At 38.6% G+C, this 23,368-nt stretch overlaps 1 protein-coding gene and 1 long non-coding RNA gene across 5 annotated transcripts in view; one reads left to right on the forward strand and one right to left on the reverse strand.

The window, feature by feature from the left end:
* Positions 1-23,368, forward strand: part of LOC141730989 (uncharacterized) — a 39,309-nt gene that overhangs the window by 14,617 nt on the left and 1,324 nt on the right. The window contains exon 2 of the long non-coding RNA XR_012582841.1: positions 2,669-2,716. This is a non-coding gene — a long non-coding RNA (uncharacterized LOC141730989). The remainder of the gene's footprint in view (positions 1-2,668; positions 2,717-23,368) is intronic.
* STAU2 (staufen double-stranded RNA binding protein 2) overlaps positions 1-23,368 on the reverse strand; it is a 171,307-nt gene that overhangs the window by 2,809 nt on the left and 145,130 nt on the right. The gene's annotated exons all lie outside the window — the stretch shown is intronic.

A 23,368-nucleotide genomic window follows, 5' to 3' on the forward strand; every position in this document is an offset into this window, starting at 1 on the left:
CAGCTGAGGTCACTTCTACTGAGAAGGTGAAATGTAAAGCAGAACCGCAAAATGGGTTTTGCTTTTTAATCACTTCCTCCTGAGATGCATTCAGAACTAATCACAGGGGAAAGAAAAGGTGACTTTCCACATTGTGCCCTAAGCTAACACCTCAAGCAGTGGAACTGACTGGAGGCCCTAAACTGCTGTTCACAGTGAAGCAGCAATTGCTGCTGTCTTCTTATTTGTTGGGACAGAAAGAATCTGTGGCTCTATCTTCCTTTCCCTCAGAAAGCAGAGACCCTGCCTGGAACAGGAGCTGCCATTGTAATGAAGTATTAGATTTGCCTTTGTACTAATTCTTTGCCTGGATTCTCTCAACAACTCCTTCGCTTGAAAGGTATGTTTATACAACTTAAATATTATTAGACAATGTGTATTTTGGTGAGATGAATAACAGCACAAAAATTGCCAGGCTGCCCCAAAGTAAAAGACCATGTGTCCCATATTTGTCTATAGTAATGACTAGCTGCTAAAGCCTCAGAAGGCTGTACAAGGCACTCCCACCCATCACGCATGAAAGTAGAATCTTTGTAGTCTGTGAAATGTTATGGTTTGCTCCCTGACCAAAAAAAAAAAAAAAAAAAAAAAGGCTGAATATTTTATAAAGTGTCTTGGTAAACCTCAGATTACTACAATCCACTCCACCTTTACCATGTATTGTGAGCCCCCTGTATGAGATCCCACTACTGGATCTTTCACTTTTGTCACTCACTGAGTTCTCCAGAGAGAATTTTCTCTTTCCTCATTTCTTCTGCCTTTCTTGATGTTTTGATATATTTACATTCTTCACAAAAATTCTTTCTCTAGCACCTCATAGTGTCCCTTCACAAGTTTCACATGTGTATTCTCTAGTCCCATAAGACCTAACCACCATCTATCTTTCCATCCTTGATCTTGACTGCACAGCAAATCACTGCTCATCACAAATAATTCCTCCAGTGGCAATGAGGATTTTCAACTACTGTCCTTGAAACTTTCCTGTTCCAGTAACCCAACATATTTCTTCATCCCAATTTCTCTCTTCTCCTCCTCTCCCTCAGGTCCTTTTCATCACAATGCAAGCACGACTCATCATGTGAGGAAGGGGAGTGATTTGGGCTTCTGTGTATCCTTGTACTTTAATTGGTCATGGGTTAGCAACTGTGATAAGGAATCCAATGGGTAGGGACCAGCACCCAATAATCTCCTGTCTTCTCACATCCATTTTTTCCTGATGCACATTAGCAAAACTATCAGAATCTCCTTCCTTCTTACGTATGGTAAACCAAAGCCCATTACCAGGTAGCACTGCAAGGAGGGAAGGAAGCTGAGACATCAGATCCTCCCACACATTTAAACTGCTACCTCACATGTTTCTCAACCCACCTTGTTTACTTTTTCATACCCACTCTTAGCTTCCTGGTCTGATGTGTGAATTGTAAACTTATTGTGGAAGAACTTTGTGTTCAGGTTATTTATTTGTACAATGACTTGGACAAAAATGCCCTGATCATAGTTTGTAAGTAGAGCCAAGTAAAGTTTCATTCAAGATTAAATCACAGATTGATCATATGATCTGCAGAACAGTCTGGTCTCAATTAGGGGAAAATGAAATCCCCAAATCATCAAGAGATTAATTAGACCAACACAAACAACAAATTCTAGATTTAGTGAGTAGCTCTGTTGCTTACTACTGTTTTACTCACAGAACTGACTACTTGCAAGGCATACCACATAAATTACAGAATTACAGAGCAGTTTTCAGGGTTGTTTTCCAGGAAAACTGATTTGATACTTCCTAGATACTGATTTGATACTTCTATTAGCCACCAGCTTAATAAAATCAGATCAAGAGAGCCCCTCTCTGCTTCTAACAGCAAGGAAAGTACTACAATACAAAATAATGAACACTTTGCCTATAAGCATGGATCACTAGGTGTCAATGGGAACATATGGCTGTCAATAAGGTAAATGCAAAACAATTAGAGAAAATACATAAAATGATAATATGACTCAAGGTGTTCAATGATAAGTATGTTTAATACCAACACAATTTCCAAATATTAATGCCTGTAACATGGTGCAGTCTCATTTTGCCATCTCACTCTTGTTCAAGCCATGCCTTTCCCAAACTGAAATATGACATAAAAGATAAAATCTCAGACCTATTGCATTTATGAAACCAAATATCAGAGACAGCAATCAGCAGGGAAGCAGTCCTGTGCCTGTATCCTTGATCTGCCAGCTACAGGTATCAAGGTGTTTTTGTGAGCACTGTTGAAGTCTGCATTTTTCCAGCTCCTAAATGCACTCCCACCCAGGACTTCAGCAGCTCCCAGGGCTAAGCTTTTCTTTCCCAGGTTCTCCCAATCTCCCACACCTCACAGTCCCTCTTTAACTTCCAGTTTCCTAATTTATGAGGTCTGATTTCTTTTTCATGGAACCATGTCTTATTCTCCATAAGTTACCTGTGGGGGAAGCCTAATTACTTATATCCCAACATTTGCAACAAAATTTGAGTTTTGGAAAAGTTTATTTCCTTTTTAAAAGGCTCATTCATGGGATGTGGCTGAAGGGGAGTAGAGGAATGGTAAGAGAGAGCCTAGCAGTGTACTAACCACCCCCCCGCCCCTTCTTTCTCCCATAGCTTGCTTGTATTTGGAAGGATCAGCAAGCTAAGAGCTAAGAGAAGCAGGTGAGTAAACAATACTTTGGATCTTAATTGATGTCTTTAATGTTTCTTCTCTCCCCATCATGCCCCTAGACAGACATGAAGATGCTGGATTCAGGAAGGAAGCTGGTAGCTTAGAGGGCTTGACCTGAATAGTCAGCAGAGCGACACAGAGCTCGAGTAATCTGCAGTGAAGAAGAGTTACAAGCAGACACCAGGGTAATTTAATCCATGATTCAATTCTATTAGTCCCAATAGATTTACACCACTTGGCTTAAATATGACTTATGAATGGCAGATAACTTAGGTTAAATGAAAAGGAAAGAAAAGAATGGAACATTTGACAGCGAATCTGGTGAACAATTTCCTCTTTCAAAGGCTCAACACTTCCTTGCATTGATATTTTTCTTACAATAGAGCATCTGCACAGATACAGAGAAATTTTTCTCTCCCCCAGAAGATTTTACAACTGTTTTGTGAGCGAAGCCCCATAGGTTACAGAACAGATGTCTTTACACATTTCTTGTATCACTTGTTTTCTGTGTAGCTACAACACTGCCAAAAATCCGATGCCAACAGGATGCACCGCGCTGCTAGCTGTTTGTCTTGGCTGCCATTTCCATTATTAGTATGTGTGTGTATCAGGATGGGGATGGATGTTTCCATTCATTTTTTAGCTTTCCTCAAGTCAATTGGCAATTAGTAAATAGCACTGAAACTTGTAAATATTCTTCCTGTTTCTTACTCTGGGGATTAAGTGTCTTATAATGACAATCTAGTAACATTAGATCATTCTCTAGCAAGAGCAGCAGACAGGCACTCCACTAGCCCATGTGCATTTAAGATCACATCCTCACGATAAAATTTCCACGTTTGTTTTAACACAGTATGTGGTTTGTGTTTTTCCTCTTAAATCTATATTACATTTCAGCTTATTCCGTGAAACTGAAAATTGTAAAAGTTTGTTGCTCTCCTCTGTGGCTCTTCCAGTTGACTTTACCAAGGAGGTCTGAGACAATCCTAATAAACACACTGCTTCATACTGTTACTTTGCTGGCAATATGCCTCCTAACATCAATTTTCTAAGTACATGAAAAAACATATTCAGCTTGGCTTTAATCAGTGTTTTCTGAAGACACAAAATTACAGGCAGAAACTGCAAGACTGACTTGTCAGGGTCTAGAGAAGTTCATGAAGGACAAGATTTTATTGCATTTAGTAGCTGGGTCTTAGTTAAGGACTGAGTTTGCTGAGTCAAATGATTCATTGTGGTCATGTTTCTTGTAGTCACATGCCATATGCATCAGCAAGTCTCTGTTGCTCAAGTTTAGGCTTGAGAACATGTTTGCATACCAGGTTACCATCACAAACTCTAGTCCTGGATTTAAGTTTCTAGCCAAAAGCCTAGACAACAGTAGAGCATGAGCAAAACTGATAGTATTTACAAACAAATCAATGTTTATTTATTCTCTAAATCAAATGTGTCCCCCTAATCAGTGAGTTTCTTTACCTCTCCCTGACTATTGAGCCCTCAAAAGGCAATGTCAGCTATGCAATAACATCACAGCAAAGCTGTCTGCATCAGTAATGAGATGCACTTCATGAATTTTTAATATATGGATTTTAATTTCACATTTAAAGGCTATTGAAAAAAACCCCAACAATATTACAGCTATAGAGGTGAGTTTGAAGGTTCAGTGCCCCAAAACTGAGCAACTATTTAAATGTGTATGTATTCAAATTATTGTTCTTGGTGATTGCTTTTCATTTCTCTAGATGAAGAAATTTTTTACTAAGCTTCCTCCTGTCTTTAACTTGCCCACACTCAGTACTTCATGCATAGAGAAATGCACAAAGAGAAGATATATTTCTTTGTGTAGACTTATAAATATGCACACAAAGTAGCTAAAATTTGACTCCTTAACATACCTATTTAATTCTCTTGAATTTGTCAGGTTGGCTACATTCAAGGCAAACAAAAACCCCAAGTATTGCAAACAAATCCCTTTTTCCCACAGCTTCAGCTGTAAATGAATTTACTGTATTGCAAGCAATAACTCCTGCTAGGAGTTTTCATTGCTTTCCTTTCAATGTGCTGTTCTCTCCAGTTGATTAGATTTCATGTGAACCAATGTTAAAATCTGTTTGAATATTAAGTTCGGAAAGGCTTTTCACAGCACACAGTGTAAACCTTAATTAAATGACTTTAAGCTCTTTCCTCATATGGTTTATGATATGCATGAAAAACACAGGGTTATAATCTGATTAACTCGTGTAGTTTACATGGAAATAGCATTTTCCAAAACTGATTAATCTCTGCACAAAGGCACAGTCACCTGATAGGCACTACACTTAAGGCTACTGATTGCACCTGTCAAGAGAAGGAGCTTGGAGGATAGGAGGAGTTCACTATTTTCAAACAAAGAATGATGATTCACAGATGTAGCTTAGAACAAGTCCCACGTTGTAGTTAATGCTGCCCCCAGGCAAATCATGCAGCCAGAATTTAAATGACACACAATCCATGTACAGCCTGACCTTGCCAGCTTTCTGAGGGTAATCCTAAAATAAGGATTAACTGTTCTTGAACAATTTTTCCAGCATATTAAACGGAGCTTCTATCAACAGCATGCATGTCACCTTGTCCCACCTAGTTTTATTGGACACGTGTACTCATTCCTCCATGCCTCTCAATATGCTGAGAAGTGCAGGAGTGAAAGACACTATTCAACATGGAACTTCATTTCCATAGGTTTTGATCTTCAACCTAAATTCATCTACTTCATCTATTGAAGAGACTGCTTAACAGTAGAGAGAGTCAATTGGGCATAGCTTATTTTCCATGTGAACCCCCACACCCAAAATCTGACTGCCATTCTTGCGACCATGCAACAATTCCAGGAGTAAGGAATGGTGAAGCATTCTCTTAAAGCCCAAGAAAGTGATGCATAATCATCTGGGGTGAGACAGTTCTATTGTTCTAATGGTGATGGAAAACTTTCCAATCACAAAGAGAGAAAAGCTGAAAAGAACCTATTTAAAAATTAGTAAAAGGTAGGTTTTTATATGAAGGGGATTTAATAAATGATACTCAAAGTCAAACACATCAAAGTTAACAGAATATGAGATTAATCCAGCATGGAGAGGTTAGTCTAGTTGCCAAGTTTAGGTTGTATTTTTACTTGCAGATAGGAATAAGAGAAGAAGGGATTGCTAAAGGATCTGAATGGAACTCAGACTGTACGGGATTGTTCTTTAATCTGCATCTTCTCAGACTCCTCCCACACACATATTCGCACTTGAAAGGGGTATTGTGCTCAAGTGCTATCAAGACATTTGCCTTCATGGCAATTTATGCAGGAAACCAGTAAGTTGATGCTTGTCCATGAACATCTCAAAAGATCTTTCAGGTCCAGTGCCAGTATCTACTGAGGTGCTACATCCTCTTATGGTGAAGTGAGGTGTGAAAGTTGGGCCCCAGTACCAGCACTTAAAATAAATCTTAAACAGTTAAAGCAGCATTAAGTGTTAAATAAATCTTCTATCAGATATTTTCAGTATCTTTTCAGTGTATTTGCTATAGATTTTGTCTAGAATTCAGGAAGTTCTTTTAAAGTAAATTTATTTCTAAATTCAAGGCTCCAAATTTTTCCTTCAGTGGCTGCAATTCCAAGAACAAATACAGAAAGAATCACAAATCATCACAGCTTACTTAAGAACATGAAAGAAAATATTTTAAAATAAAATTTCCAAGTGTTTGCACTACTTATATACAACAGAATTTCACTAGACAGCAATTAACCCTAAATTAATCTTGCTTCTAATTTTATATCCTTAGACAAAAGCTACTTAAACACTAACTTTCAGAAGGAGGTAGACATTTAAGTAATGTAGGGGCTTTCAGTAATTAGAGACTTCCAAATGACAGTACTTAGATGGCCAATTATTGTATTGGTAGGTGGAGGTTTAAATTATGCAACGAAGACAACGCTCAAGCATGATTGAGGAGCTGCAGACAAAAATTATAGGAAATTTTAAGAAAGACAGCTTCAAACATAAAGCTGAAAACAGCAGAATGCATATCCTCAGGCAAAATTTTGCACCAGCATTGAAAAAAGGCCATGAATCACTCTCTCATCACTGATGGCTGGACAATATCCTTGTCAGCTGTGTTCTCAGAATGATCTGGTTTGTTTATTTATTTATTTATAGGCATTTCTCCACATCACTGCAGCAGAGTTGCAAGTCTGCTGCCATTAACCCTATATACATTGTAGAAGATATTGACCTCTTGATTTTAAATAATTTGACTAAGATTCCTAATTGTGCAAGAGGTTACAATGACTTCTAAAATATGCTGTGTTAAACAATCCTCTTCCTTCATCTGGCCTCCAGAGCTCCATCCTGGTTTTGACATCACTGCCACTGCCTTCACTGCATGGGTGTCAATACTTGAAATGACAGTGTTACTCCCCTCGAGGGAATGGGCCCTGACCCACATAGTAATGGAGATATAGCTAGAACTCTTTTAACAAAATTAATGAGCTATAAGCATTTATTCTGTTATTTAAATGGTTTTCTTAGGCAATTGCTTATACAGAGCAGTCAAAAACCCAAAATATATTAAAAGATTTTTATGAATTCCAAAATATCCACGCCAAAATCAGTATACAACAAGATTCAAGGCATCAAGTATTACTCAATACTTGTATCCACATGGTTACTCTTTCACTTAGTAAATTGAACTTGTAAAACATTCTCATTAGTGTTTAGATACTTTTTGGTTCTCCTTGCCAATATCCTCTTCTTCATGAGACAAAGTGTCACTAAAGAACAGAGCTAATTTAATTAATGCTGTTTTAAAAGAGAAGGAAATCAAAGCGAGAGAACATGAGCACAGAAAGTGCTGGCTCAAGGTCAGGCAATTAAAGTAAGAATCAGTTTTGCTAGTTTACATGGATTTTGTCATAGGCCAAGACAGAAAGAGGGAGATTCTGAATGAAGGTATTTAATGACAGAAAATTTTGAAGTCTGCATGCAGCCATTTAATTCAAATGCCTCATTCCTTTCACTATCACTCATCAAGCTATCTTCTTCCCAACAATGCAAAACATTTTCTATAGAGGAGTAAAAGTCTCCCTTTTACGAGAAGATGACTGGTGAGAGTCTCTCAAAAATTTTTCTTTGCTGAAACATTCTAAAGAGTATATTTCTCCCTACAATGTTTAACAAAACTACCTATTTTTTTCTTTAAACTTGACATAGTTTTATGTCTAAAGACCATACACTTTGCTTTAGACATGGGAGCCATTTCCTAAATATCAGATTCCTTGGCTTTAGCAATTTTAGAATGAAAGAATGTTTGTTCTCTCATACTGAGTCCATTACCTTAAATTTTAAGCTCTTGTCAGTCTAAACATGACTAGAAACTTCGGTTTGAAGACAAAAGCAATAGATCACCCTTAATGCAAAGCACTGGCCATTGGTTTCTTCAAGAAGCAAATTGTAGCTGGAACAATGGGGGAGTTTGGGGCTGTATATTCTTGCATTACAACATCTGTAATGAAGCCCATGTACTAAATTGTATCCTATCTCTGCTTCTGTGAAACTCAACTCCTGTGGCCAGCACACTGGCATTCAGAGAAGGATACTTCCACCCTCAGAGCCCTAATGACCAATCTCCCTCTTCATTCTCCAAGTCTCATTTTACAAGTGTGCATGTATGTCCAACAAAGTACCAAATCTAGATTGACAGCTAAAAGCATTATATTTAGCATATATGGCATGTAATTGGAAATTTGAGTGTTTCCAAAAGGAAAAAGTTTTTGATTCTGATCTTAGAGTATTCTTTCACTGCATTAGCTGGTATTTTTTTTCCTAATTGAAGCTGATTTAAGTGCGAGCAGAGTCAGACCCAAGATCAACAGGACAAACTTCTCATCTGAAGTAGTTTGTAACATAATTTTGTCTTTGCTAACTGTTGATGGCTCATCCTCATCCCATTTTAACCTACAACCATCAGCTCCCTTAATGGAAGTGTCCATAAAGATCTTCTCTAAAATATGCTTTTCCAGCACACTTAATGTCTTTTAATGTCTTTCCAATTAAATCCAGATGTGAAAAGCTTAAGGAATAGTTCTCAGGACTGAAAAAGATGACATAAATCTTGCAGCTGACAGAGATCCCACTGAGCTCAGTTGGGGAAATTCACAGAGGACTTCTTGTGGGCCAGAAAAGCTGCTGGGTATAAAGACAGATGTGTATACTCCTATTAAAAAAATTTAAATAAAAACTGACTCCTACAATGAGGTATCCACAATTATCAGGGACATTACTAATTCAATCCCTCAATGTGCTGAGCACATCCTGTGCTGTACAAATTTCCCTCATCTTTTCGGGAAGTTTATCAGAGTTGCAGGGGGTCACATCTGCTCGGGAAAGAGCCCCTCACCTTTCAGGATTGCACCACTTAAACCACTGGAGGGGCTGATATGGAAAACACTGTCTGTCTTGCTCTCTTACTGCTTTCAACAGGGAGGTAACATACTCTGCAAAACAATCCTGGATTTCTGTCCACTCTCCTTTATCTCTTCCATAATCGAGTTACCATATTAAATTGTGGTTTTATTACAGAAGACTCCCCAAATGTGATATTAATTATAAATTCTGACCAGTATGATGGGAAACTGGTCATTCTTAGTAGCTGACTACCACTGCTGTGCAAGTGTTGTTTGTGCAGCTGTCAATTTGGGGTTTGTTTTGCTGTAATCACTTGCACACCCTTAGGATTTTATTTTATTTTATTTTAACAACAGTACATCATCTTATTTTCCAAACATAAACTGTAAATGTAGGCGCAGATTAAGCCACATCTTTCAGAGGGACAGGAAATAATAACACACACAGTTTGTATTAAAGAATGTCTCTAGAAAACTGCCCAATAATAACAGCTTTCATAATTTCCTACCTTTCTGCTACTTAGCTAATTTTGAAATTAGTAAACTATCCAGATATATCAATGATTTTTAAAGATCTACATCCTTGTGAGACATCTGAAAAGAGAAGAATGTTCCAGGGTAGAAGAAAATCCCATTTCTAACTGAAGCTTAAATTTGGGTTCATTAATGATGGGAACTTCAGTAATGACATTTTGAATAGCATTACTTAATTTCTTTGCATTTTTCTAATGTCCATACAAAGGTTTTAGCATGATTTGTTGTCATGAGTGAGTGTACAGAAATATGAAACTGACTACCTGAATTAAAGGACAGTTTGCATCCTCAAGTACAAGAAGTGATCCAATACTGGGATGTGAACAGTAGTGCAAACCTAACAGTGAAAGCAGCAGGCTCCTAAACACACACACACACACACACACAAATCCTCTTGAAGACAAAATTCCTCTGGTTAACAGCTTGCTTTACTTTTCACAATGGCCAGCACTTTTCAGACTATCACTCCTTCAGGGCTGAAGGCTGGATCTGACTCCCACCAAAATCACTGCTTCATGACCATCACCCAGGAGTCACGAGGAATGCCCTTCCCTTGGAATGAGCTGCTGCTGCCATGAGGATCCCACTCTTGGCTAGCTCAGAGAATGAGCTCAAATCTTTTGCACTTTGCTGCCAGGGACCACCAGGCCAGCTCTGATTTATAGCTTTTTCTTTACAGTTTTATGATACAAGAATGTTCACTTGTAATTACAACAGCATTTTGTTGGCTCCCTGCCTTCACTTGGGTATGTGCAACACCATATCCTTCATTCCAGCCTTTTTTATGTCAGGACCCCAAATTTGAGAAGAAGTACATCAGTATTACAAGGATGCTGCAGAACTTGCTGCTCCTTTAAAAGGAGACTTGTACATATTTTTTCAGGGGTACAGGTAAGCAGCTGGATCTGACATTCAACTAGGAGTCTAGTGGAGAGTTGGTCAAAATTCTTCCTCAGAAAAATACTAACCGAAGAAAAAACTTTGTATGGGAATGTATGATTTCTGAGAAAAGCTTTTTTAGGTCCAAGGTAGACTCTTCAGTCAAAACATCACAGACAAGTGCAAAATATAACCACTGCACTAATGACTGTTTGGTTGCCACATTCATATCCTTGCTGATTTGTCTCTATGAGAAAAGTTCAACAGGTCTCTAGTTTATTTAAAAGTGAACGGAAATACTTGTACTCTTGATGAGTTTTGTGGGATAAAAAAATCTGGTTTATTCAAAAGAAGATGATCCTGCCATTAAGCTGCTGTATCACCTTGAAGAAACACTTTAGCTCAATATTTTTCAGACATACACTTAGCTCCTGACTTTGAGATAATCAAGTGGTACATTTCCATCACTTGTGGTTTAAACTTGATTTTGTCATTTTCAGTAGAGGCATAACCTCCTTCAGAGAAAATTCCAGGTATTTTAGACATCATTTAACAGTTAACTGTCAAGCAATTTCCACGTCTTTTAAACAAAGAATACTTCTGTGCTAGCTTAATTTATAGAGCCATATATGTCCCATTTTAAGTGGATGTGATTAAGAAGAAACACTAAGCTTAGATTATTCTACTAAATGAGAAAAGTTTAAAGCCAATAAACTGTATCTAGGATTTTAGCTGGGAGATGAAATAAAAGGCACATTTGTTCCTGGTCACTGAATATTTAACCTGGGTCTGTTGCTCCTGCTGTTAAGCTCCTATACATTCCTTACTAGCCCATAGTGTCCAGCATTCCCAGCTCTCAGTGCTTGGAATTAGAGGTGAAATGCAAAATAAAACCAGGTTTTTTTGAGAGTTAGTGTATGGAAAGCATCAAATATTCTGACAGAAGGAGGCAAGTGAAAAGGCTAATTTTTAGAGATGTCTTCTACAGATTCTTAAAATTTAGATTACATGTATAAAAATTCCAACCTACCATTTAGGCCTGAGAATTCTGGCAGTATCTGAAAAGTGGGAAGATGCTGCTGAATCTGGTGGATAAATGAAAGCTGTGCACTGTCTAGCTCCTTAGTAAAGAAAAGGAGAAGTTGAGCCTTATGCTCTGACTCAGGTCTCCATCTCATGTGTGAGAATATTTTTCAAGTGCCCCCAAGTTTTCCTTCAATATACAACAAGCAGGAAAGAAAAAATCCTGGGTTTCTAGCACAAAAAACCAAACCTATACTGTTTCTATCCCTCCTGTGCCTTTTCAATCTTATATTTTTCTTTTTTTTTTAAAGTAGAATATTTTGACTTGTCATTTTGCAATGCAGGAGCTCTAATATGACTTCATTGCTTCTCCTTTTAAGTCAAAATCTTGTGAGAGTATTTGGGTATTTCCTCGAGTTGAAATAAACTAGTCTGCCTTCAGTGGCTCATCACTCTGGTGATGAAGTTAAATGACACCATTGCAGAAAAGCCTCATAATACATATTCTCCCCCTGCCTAGTCCAGAGCTGCTTTTTAACACACAATTTCAAGCATTTCTTAGCAAATGTGTCTTGAGGTGAAGGATTTTTCCTCACTTAAAATCATTACCTTTCTGTGCATCTTTTGAAATAGTAGATGCAATATTATTGGATTATTTTCTATTTTCTACTGCTTACAGGTCTCCTTTTTAAAGGAAATGCCAAATCTACCCTCAGATTCAGCTTCTGTTGCTGTTTGTATGTTGATTTAAGTAGGAACTGGCCTTGTTCACCTGGATTTGCTTCAGTCATTAAGACCTACTTCAAGCTGCTAGTGCATAGGTAGAAAGATAAAAAGAGTAGTAAGTGGCACCTTCAGTCATCTCCTTGATTGCTGTCCTGTGTGTTTTTCTGGTAAAAGTGATACTTGTAGGGTACTCTGTACTTCAAAAAGTGTTTCAAGAGAGGCAGCAGGAACCAAATTTCCCCAAGAACTTCTTAAATTCAGGAACCTCTCCAGCTAGTAAGTCACAAATGAAGGTTAGACACTCCTTGTCTCTGATTAACTGAGCTCTGCATCTATGAACCTGCTTTTACTCCATTTACAGTTGCAGCCAAAAATATAGATCTATGTCCAAAAACTTTACTGAACAGCTGGGGTTCAGTCTGGACATCTGCTAACGGCTATTTTATCATTTCATTCTAGCATCTATTATTAAAATTCATTAACCACAGCTGTCAAAAAGAGCTAACTCAAAATCTTGCTAGTTACAAAACAACCTGTCAGGATTAGATTCAATAAAAAAATTCAGGTGCTTACAAATTAGGCGCTGTAAGAGTGAAGTTTTAAACAGCACTTCCCTGGAATAAAACCAAAGGTCTAAAGCTAAGTACTCAGTTTTTTCACTCAGCATAAAGATCAGAGACATTTCTCTGAAGAATGAGCTGAGAAAGCTACATGGTGAGTCTGGAGCTACCTGCAGGCAATGAGGTGCTCCAAGCCTAGGGGTGAACCCCTGGTCCTCTCTGGTGTTCCTCGGCAAGGCCAGGACCACAGGCAGGCCTGGCAGCTTGCTCAGCTAGTGGCTACAGATGCACAGTGCTCTCCTGAGGACAGCTGGCCCTTCAGCTCTCTGAGAGACCTGAGCTGAGCTTGCTGCTGCCATTGAGAAGGTGACCAGCAGAGAAGTGGTGCAAGTGAGACTCTCCTTTCTGTCCTTTTGGCAGTGTCACAGATGTGAGCACTGCTGTCCAGAGCATGACACACAGATTTCAGATTTCCTAGCTTTAGGTCAACAAACCAAATCCTTCCTCCTAGGTGACAATCTAACCTCCAGGATCAGTGATAGGGAAGATTCAGCTGCTGCAAAAAAAACAAAAGTCAACATACATGGATCAAAGAAAGGGAGGAGTCTGACTCCCCAGGCTGATCACAGCAGTTACCAAGCTGTCCTGAGGATCACCCCATGCTCCCTAGATAATTTCTGTTCTCTATCTAATTGGTACTTTAGCAGTAAGTTCAGAAGTGATAAAAGCAGGAATTTCAATCCAGTACTTCTGCTTTTGGGGGCTTCTTTAAAAGGTAGGATGCAATAATATTCTTTCTCATCCTTTCTCTGTGCAATCCCGAGTATTTTAAGGTTTTGTTATGTGAAGGCTCTGGTTATCTGGGAAGGTAGATAAATAGCTGCACATGCATTTAGACAGTCTCCTGTGACATGTAATTATTAATACCTGAAGGCTGTGGGAAGAGTTCATGTTTCCTGAGTAAGTCTATGTTACTGTGTAAAGCATGGAAACCACCAGCAACCATCCAACCACAGCTAAGAAGAAAAGCCCTCAGGATGCTGTTTTATTTAACATTCTTCTGTATAAGGCACTTTCATGATTATACAGCTCAATTTTAATAAAAGATTTTATTAAGATAAATAATAATAATCCTTCACTATTCAAGCTCTCTTCATGCAAATGATCCAATAAGCCTGCACATGTATGCAAACCGTTTGAGAGGGTTGTCAGGATCAGGATACAAGCAATTTTACTGCCCCATCACAGAGTACAGTTAAATTAGTTAAAATCAACACACTCAGAACAAAGGCAAAAATACTAATGTAAGTTAAATGATAGTAGAGATTAAAACTTTATGTCCAGTCTCAGTTAGTTCTAAGAATTTAATGATTTTAGCTGTCACATAAACAATAAAATCAGAGCATGAAGGAAGCACTAGAGTTCTAAGGCTCTACCAGAAGCAGAGAAAATCCACACGAAATGTTATGCATATTAGGCAGTAATATTCCTCAAGCACAAATAGGACCTAACTGAAGCCATGCTTGGGATAACTGTCATGCTATCGAGTTACAGTAAAGAGGAGATCAGACTTATTCTTTCCTTCCCAATGAAATCAGTATAAACAAATCATATAATGTTTGGACACCAAACTCCTGAAACAAAGAAACCTAGAAAATCTCTTAAAACCACCCACAGACTCCCCATGCTGGCCTGTGATTATACAACTGGAGAAGATCATCCAAACTGTGATGTAAACCAATGTCAGTCTGCAAAGGATAGGGCTACAGTGGTTCTAACAAAAAATAAAGTAAGTCCCTGGAAGAGCCATCAGTAAGGAATACTTTCATACTTACCATCCATTTTCCCTGTAAATGAGGAAAACTTTTTTAAAGCTTAGAGAAAGAACTTAACTTAATCCCTACACTAAGGATACAGGACCCAGATTCTCTTGTGGGTTTTTACTCTACTGCAAAACACATTCAGTGAGCCTAGGACCAGCCATAAAGGAAAATACTTCTTAATGGACCCCACTGCTTTTTGTATTTCAACCTGCTCCTCTATGAAAATCTTTTTGTCCTCCTTATTTGTTATGTGGATACATTCACCTTCATTTTTAGAAATACACATGCAAAACAGCATTTTTTCCCCCTATGGGACTACTCACCAAGAGAGATGATCCAGTGCTGAAAACCTTTCCATTCTATCAGTAAAATACAGTGTTTCTGTAGACTGCATTTCTACCTCAGAATTGTAGTTTTCCTCCTTGCCTATCATCTGGAAGTAAACTGTTCTAGACCTGAAAACAACATGTGCCTGTCTAGAAGAGATGTGAAAGGGTCCAGCTCTCTTTCCATAGACATGGCCTGGAAAGTGCCAACCTCTGTGCACCCTTAGGGGAGGCTTCACAAGAGCCAGGACACACAGTGCTAAGGATGCTAAAGCAGGGGACTAACCCAGCTGCCCTGAAGGTGGGGTCTATGACATGTCCATTTTTTGTCCTGTTTCTACTCAATTTAGATTCCACGAGGCTAAAAAATGTTTTACTGAAGTAAGGAGCTAATGATACAGTGCAAGCCCATTTTCAAATATTCTGGCATTCTTTCTTTCTAGCTATGCCATTGAGGAATTTAATATTCGCATGTGTTTAGTAAAAAAACTCACTTCATTAGAATCAGCCATCCCTGCAAATTGCTTGATAGTTTATGTTTCTCTAACATTAATTTTATTCTTGTTTCTAAGCCACAATTGACTGAACTGTAACTTGGTATCAATAATAGGCATTAATCATAAAAAAGAAAACACAAGAAGCAGTAATGGACTGACAACGTTTGTTAGTCTTCTCCAGTGAGGGTGCAACAATTAGCAATACAGTGAATATCAATCATTCAAATGCTGAAAAAAATGTCTGTATAAGGAGAAGAAATGAAAAATGGTAGCCGACAAAAATTCAACAATCTTGGAGAAAAAAATATTGAACAATTATTATATTTAACAGACTGTGAAAGAACACTTCATTAATAAGATGGCAAAATATTTTGTACTAGAATTAATAAATTCTCATTCTTAAGAAAGTATGTTCTGCAGAATTTACACAAAGTTTGTTTTTTCATATTGTCATATATGCTTCTTATATATTGCTAACCTTCAATCTTTTTCAGTCTTATTTACATCACGCCTGACTAAAAGCTGTTCTACTGGCATCAGTGTTACCAGCAGCTGCACTTTGAGTTATCAACACACTTGTGCATGAAAATTTTTTGATTAAACATAAGAAAAAAGATTCTATCTGTTCTTCATGATCACTAGCTCTCTTGTGTTCTAACTACTGCAATGATTCCATCAAAGCTCATCATATAAGAAGAACTAAAGTTAAATAATTTCCTCCAATATTTTTACCTGATTTTCCATATGCAATTTTAACTTACAATGTTTATAACTAAATAAAAATTATTATGAATTATAAAGACAATATACAAAAGCAAAAAAATGTATTTTTTTGAGTCATGTGTTCAATCAAATATAACTCTCATCCTTCACTGGAGAAGGGACAGGAAGAAGTCTTCAATAAATTTCCCAACCATTTGCTGATATTTTCTATATCAGAATTACAAGTTTACAACATACACTGAATATTTTAATAAACAACATGCTTACTTGGCTAATAATTTCTAAAAAGAGTAAACTCCTCCTTATAACAGCTGCAGTGGCCCAGATGTCACAAAAGCAGAATGCCTTTGCTATGCAGGGGAGGGGCAGGCCTTCCCTTTGCACTGGCACGTGGAGGTCCCAGCCAGCACAGGCACATCCATGCCTGATGGGGGAAACATGGAATGAATTTATTTCCTTCTGTACACATGGGAAAGGAGCTTCAGACCTGGCAAACATCACTTCCAGCCCCATGCACGAGTTTCCCTGCTCTGCTACAGTGCAACTGCCCAGTTTTTCTGATTTGGCAACAGAGTCAATATTTGGCCTTGAAAAATTGACTCATTCCATGTTTACCCCAGCAGTAGAGAATATGATGTGCATGTGCTAAATAACAACTTACTGAGTAGTCAGAGCTGCTTGTTTCTGATGAACAGCAATGTTTGGCAGGCAAAGTTGCTACCCATGCTGTTTGCTTCATGCAAAGGTAACATTTTTATTGTGGTCTCTTCAAAGGTCTTAATACACCATTAGACTAAAAGAGCAGGCAACAAAAGCTCTGATTTCTCCTGGAAAACAGCAAAGCTTCTTCCTTGTAAAGCATTGTGGAAGGTCCTACTTGATACTTCTAGAAACTCCAGCCCTCTGCTTTCCCTGGGAAGAAGCAGTAAAGAGCTTCTAGTCTCCTCCCAAGTTTGTTAGTCCCTCTGTCCCTAATTCATGTTTTTTACCATTCCCTCAGCAGCAAAATATCAGTCATTGGGCCCATTTCACTGCTGTGCTGCTTCAGCCTGCAGGTTGCTTTGGCTGACAGGGCGGATCCTATCCCTGGACATTCAAAGAGCTAAATATAGTGTCTAAGGGGAATGGAAGAAGCAGGTTTCTGCCTCTAACATCCTACAATTGGAAAAGGGTAAGCAGAGCATGAGGAGAAGCTTGAAATCAGACAGAATCTGTGATCCTCATCATGCAAATGAAGGACTTAGTCATGCAGTTTTCTGTTTGGAGAATGCTACCAGTAAGGAGTAACTCGACAGCTGCATTCTCATAATAGCCAGTTTGGATTCCTCTATACTCTTCAGTCATTGTTTTATTACTTTGCATTTAGACATAGAAAATTCCATGCACCTGCACTATGCAGCATTACACCCCATATCTACTAAATCTGCCAACAAAGAAGACAGCTCAGCGGATGGAATTATTTGATGTGGTCACTCACTACAAAGTGGGTTGAAAGCACAAACCTCTCTCAAGCCCACCCCTGTGGAAACAACTGCAGCTTTTTACTGATGTGGGCAGGACCCAAGCGAGTAAGGACAATTTGCAGCACACTTGAAAAATAAGTTATTTTTGAAACAAAGAAACAAAGTTTCTTTGTTCAGCTTTAACACGTTTCTTGACTTGTATTACCCACTTCTCCCTTTCCCATTCCCAAGGAAGTTTCCATTAATCATCCCTCTAATGGAAACACTTTGTCTGATCACTGAGCAGTGGACACAGGCATAGTCTGTGGGCATGCACTGAACAAGAAGCCCAAGGGAAGCCTAACTGAAAAGTTTGGGAAAGCAAGGATGCCTTTTTAAAATAAACTTTGGAGAGGTCAGCGGGACAGCAAGGGGTCAGCACCAGGCAGCCATTGGGTGGATGGCACAGGAGAAAGACAACAACACTTGTCATTAATTATATCTGTTGGAATGCTACACATTTTCCCCCCCAAGTGGTAGTACTCCAGACATCCAAGCACAATCTCTCCCACGTCCCACTTGACCCCAGGCAGGCACATGCCAAGAAGCTTTCATACACTAGAAGCCAAGAAGTAGCTAATACAAGTGGAGCTTTAAGAATTTAAATTGTCCCTCCACTTCAAAACATTTTTTTCCTTTAGTTCCAGGCCATCTTCACGACTGTCTCCTTTACCAGTGAAACACATATTCTCTTAGAGCTAAATATGGCTAGATTTCTGTGCCCAGAGTCAAGCTAACAAAACTCTAAAGTTTCATTAGAGAAAAATAACTACAGGGAAGTGGACTCTGCTCAGAAGAACTCTACTCCTAAAATCAATCCTGCAATGTAAATGTAAATGTAAATGGCAAATGTACCATTTACCCAGGTCTAGAGGTATCTGATCTACAGAGGTGTTGTCTCCTATAAACGCTTTCTGCAAAATGTCTGCAAATGCCAGAATGAGTCACTACTGCCAGTGCTCTTGCAAAACCTTGAACCATACCTATTTATAAAGCTAAAGTTTCATAAGCAGCAGTATCTTTTATTTTAATAAAAAACCCAATAAACTGTTGGTTGCATAATAAATGCAGTAATTAATGGATGGACCCATCCTCACTTAACCCTGAATTCACCAAGCACATAGTCAAAGCTCATTGTTGTGAACAGAAAGAGACAGAAAGAGTCTAGGTATCCCTAGACTACGAATTATCCTCTCCTAAATAAACAGATGGGAGGAATGAGCCTTTGGAAATGCTTTTCTCTGTACTTCCACTACAGAAAAACTCGTAAAATTAACCCAACCTGGAAGCATTGTAGGCATCTGAAAGGTAAGCAAGATGCTTTAGTGACTATAGGTTATGAGGAAGCTTTGAGTATTACAACTCCAGCACAATAGGTATAAATCACAGTAGTTGTAAATCACAGAAGTTATAAAATATGGAATTAAATTATCTGTCCATGTGGTGAAAAAAATTCCGCTAATTTCTGCAGAGTGGCCAGAGATGTTTTAAAATCAGCCTGTGGGGTTCTTTGGTGTATGTAAAACAAAGAACCAGAATTGGGGCAGGGGAGAGTCAGGAGACCTTGCACACTGCAGAACCCTGTTTTGTGCTAATGGAGGGACAACAACTTGAGCAAAATCGATCTGGATATGCTAAGCCTTGCTAATGGATTCTGATTATTAAGGGGGGAAGAAAAGTAATGCCTGCACTGGCGCAGGCTTCACTACAGGCTACACCATTCTGTGGCTTAAGGACAAATTCCCCTACAATACAAGCAAACTCCCTATCTCAAATCCTTATTTTGGGGTCACAGTAAAAAATAATGTATCTTTTTGTAGAGAGCAAGGAGACTTTTAGAAAGACAGAACTGTTCCATCAGATAAAAAACCAGACCATTGTCTGTGTTTTCACTTGAATGATGTATCCAACAGGAAGTATCTAAACTGTGCTACTGTCTGCCAGTTCAAGCTTCAGGATGGGCTTTGAACCCACAGCTTTGGAGCCCAAGTCACCAAGCTTTTTCGAGAGACCTCCTGTAACTTTTTCTCTGTAGTTTTCAAGCTTTCATCAAGTCATAAAACATGGGAAAAAATAGGCTCACTCTACCAACAGAAAAATATCGTGTAAGGAAATATATGCTGTGGTAAGTATCCACAGGAAGGTATTAATAATTTTTTTTACTAAAAGAAGGAAAAACCACCCAATGCTGTAAAAGTAGTAGCAATGTAAAAGTAACCTGTTAGATGGACCAAGAACTCCAGAGTGAATGACAGTGTTTGTCTTTTAAAAGTCTGTTCTTCAATCCCACAAGAATTGTGAGATTTAGCATTGAACAAGAGAGGTAAGAATAGGGCCTAAGTTACATATAAAAATTTAAAAAGCAACTTGTCCTGATTTCCCCCCAGAAAACAGTAAATGAGCTAAATAATTAGCCTGGTTGTGTTGATTTAAACCATTTGCAAAGCTGCACTTCTGAGCTGTGTTTGCATTAAGCAGAGCCAGATGCCAGGCTTCCTCTCTACTTTGAGAAATTCATCATAGCTAGAAACTGCAGGAGATAGAGAGACAGGCCCAAAACACCATGTAAGCACAGGGAATTCACTACTCAAAACCCCAAACAAGAGTGGAAAAGACACTGAAGTACAAAAAGAAGCGCTCACAGGTAGTAGAATTAATTCCTAAGATTTCACCTGAGACCTCACTGTGAAAGCAAGTTGGCACCACACTCCAGTATGCTTCCTTCAGCTTAGCTCCATGCTCTCTCTCACAACCTGCACTGATTTTCCTGGCCTGTGCAATTTGATCTGGTGATGAAAGTTACAGGTTTGTGAGATTTCTATGCTCTTCTGTAGTTATAAAGCACATAAGCTCATTAATTCATAAAGAAGAGAATTTGGGTTTGTCTAGTCTGTCTTCTTATGATACTACCATCCTTGAATGTTGACCAAAGGAATCCTATCCTGTTAGGGACATTTAGAAGCTTTCATGGGTAAGCATTTTTCTGTTCAGAACAGAAAAATGTTCTGTTTGTCATCTGAATTTCCATACCTTCAGATTTTTGCTAGTGGTTCTAATTATGTCCTTCTAAGGTAGATTAAAGAATCCCTTAGGAAAAACCCAAATTTTTTCCTAAGTATTTTTCCTTAAGGAATCAAGCCAGCTCACAGTTTTTTGCTTTAGACATTACACCAAATGAGCTTCCAAGTCTCTCACCAGAAGGCATTTTCCCCACTTCCTCAAGCAAATACTTTTTTGTGGCTGTTTTCTAAACTTACTTCAGTGTTTCCATATCCCTTCAAAAATGCTGACATCAGGACTATAATTCCTCCAGCATCAGCTTGACCAATGCCATATACAGCGATATATCTTGCAACTCATAACTACTATTACTTGTTACATTCATGTTCAAGTGCTCAATGGGATTTCTTACTCAATTCCCCATCCTATATGACCCCTGATCACCTAATTAGAAGCCAAAATTCTCTGTGCTGACAGTATGGCTTTGATCCCTTGTTCCTTGATGAATAAGTGTGCAGTTAGCTGAGTCAGAATGCACTTTGTGGAACCAGCAAGGCTTACTGCATTGTATTCTACAACTTATCACCATTTAACACTCTGCTGGCCTTCATGCTACCAGCAAACATTACCAAGAGATGATTTCATGCTTACTTCCAGACCCCTGATGAAGATACTGCCTATAATGTTGAAATGTTTATTTCTGTATAGTGTGGAGAAAGAGCAATACAGTCTTGTGTACTAGAAGAGATTTCTCAAGGTAACTCAGGAAATGCTGTATATATAATAAAATGACGGGTCACATTTTTTACCCTAGACTCCAGTTTTTGAGTAACTTAATGATAGCATTGAAATGAAGACATTTATATATATACACTGCAGACCAAGTTATTCAATTTCTGTGTGGATTACGTACATGGACCCTCCATTTTGATCCTAGTATGATGCCTTAAGTTTTAGCTTTCATTTTTTTTAGATTCTGTACTGCCTAGGTGTGTAGCTCTGAGCTTCATATTAAATGTCAGTAAGTTCTCTTCACAGAGTAGGTAGAAAAAACAATCCTTTTCCAGCTTGAGACCAAGGACAACCTATACAAATTTCAGGCCCAAAAAAGCATAAACTACAGTGGACTGAAGTGAGAAAACAAGAAGGATGGGACTTCATAACCTGAAGGTGTAATTGGACCATTAACCCCAATATGCAAATGGACCAGAACTTACAAAAGTGTGAAACCTCATGGCTGGTTGTCCATTTTGTGACCATTTTGGGTCCATCTTGGGTGTAGCCCTAGCTGGTCTCCTGTGCTGCCCAAGGTGTATCCTTTAAAGCCTTTTAATAAATACCTGCTTATTCTCTTAGCTCTGTCTAGCCTCTGTTCTAGGTCAGCCTCTCAAGGCATCAGTACATGGCATGCTCAAAACCCATGGTCTTCTCATACTTCCTTGGCAGATTAGGTTTAAGAAATACATACGAGATCAAAGTCTTGAAATATGTGTCCAAGTCAATAGGGTTAAAAAATGAGAAAAGAAAAAGGAAGGAATACTTAGCCTTTATTATATTGTGAGAATAAAGTTGATTATTGACAGCAATATCAGAGCTGAAGCTGGGAGCTTTCAGTGCTATACACCTTCTTAGTCCAAAATACCATATTCTGCTGAACTGAAATACTTGAAAGCATCCAATATTAGTGTTACATTTAATCTGACTGGTATCTAAGCCTCATCCAGCCTCTCACTCCCTCTCCCAACAGTGGGATGGGGAAGAGAATTGGAGCAGCAAAAGTGAAAAAAACCTCATGAGTTGATAAAGACTATTTAATAAGTGAAGGAAAAGGAGGTAGAACCACGTGATGTAAAGGCCATCGCTCACCACCTCACACCAGCAGACCAATGCTCAGCCACTGTCCAAGTGATGGTTATCTTGGAAGGACTGTCCCCCTGCTTTATTGCTGAACATAATGGAATGAACAGCATGGAATATCTCCCTGGCCAGGCAGGGTCAGCTGTCCCAGCTATGTCCCCTCCCAAACTCTTGCCCAATCCAAACAGCTTGCACTGAGGTAGATTGTGATGGAAAAGGCCTTGGCTCTATGCAAGCACCATTGAGCTGTGGCTAAACAGTGGTGTATTGCCAACACTGGTGTTGTCACAAATCATAGCTGTAGCCTCACACAGGATGCTAGGAAGAAAATTAACTCCATCCCAGCCAGACCCAGTACGCTACTGGACAACAAAGGAGCGATCACAGCTGAATTCAGATTACAAAAGCAAGTGGCCAGGTTGCTTACAGCTCTGCTCTAGCCCAAGTAGGTGGTTACTTTATTTTGGTATATAGTATATAAAGTCGAAAACAGCTTTATATCCTAAATTCAACAGCAATGCCCACCTCCCTTTAAGCAATACTGTATTTCTTTCATGAAAATAAAAGCTATACACATTACAAATTATAGAACTCTTTCCGCACAGGACAAAGGCTGTTTTTAAGAAAAGCTGTGGTTCATTGAACTTGTACTGCCTTTTTAAAATATAGATCTTTACACAAATCTCATTTGTCTTTATTGCCTTGCAGTCTTAAGCTTCATGCTCTGCCTGCTTCAGTATTTGAAAATCAATTATTTCAAAGTATTAA

This window comes from Zonotrichia albicollis, chromosome 1 (genome assembly GCF_047830755.1).
Source record: "Zonotrichia albicollis isolate bZonAlb1 chromosome 1, bZonAlb1.hap1, whole genome shotgun sequence".
NCBI classification, from domain to species: Eukaryota; Metazoa; Chordata; class Aves; order Passeriformes; family Passerellidae; genus Zonotrichia; species Zonotrichia albicollis.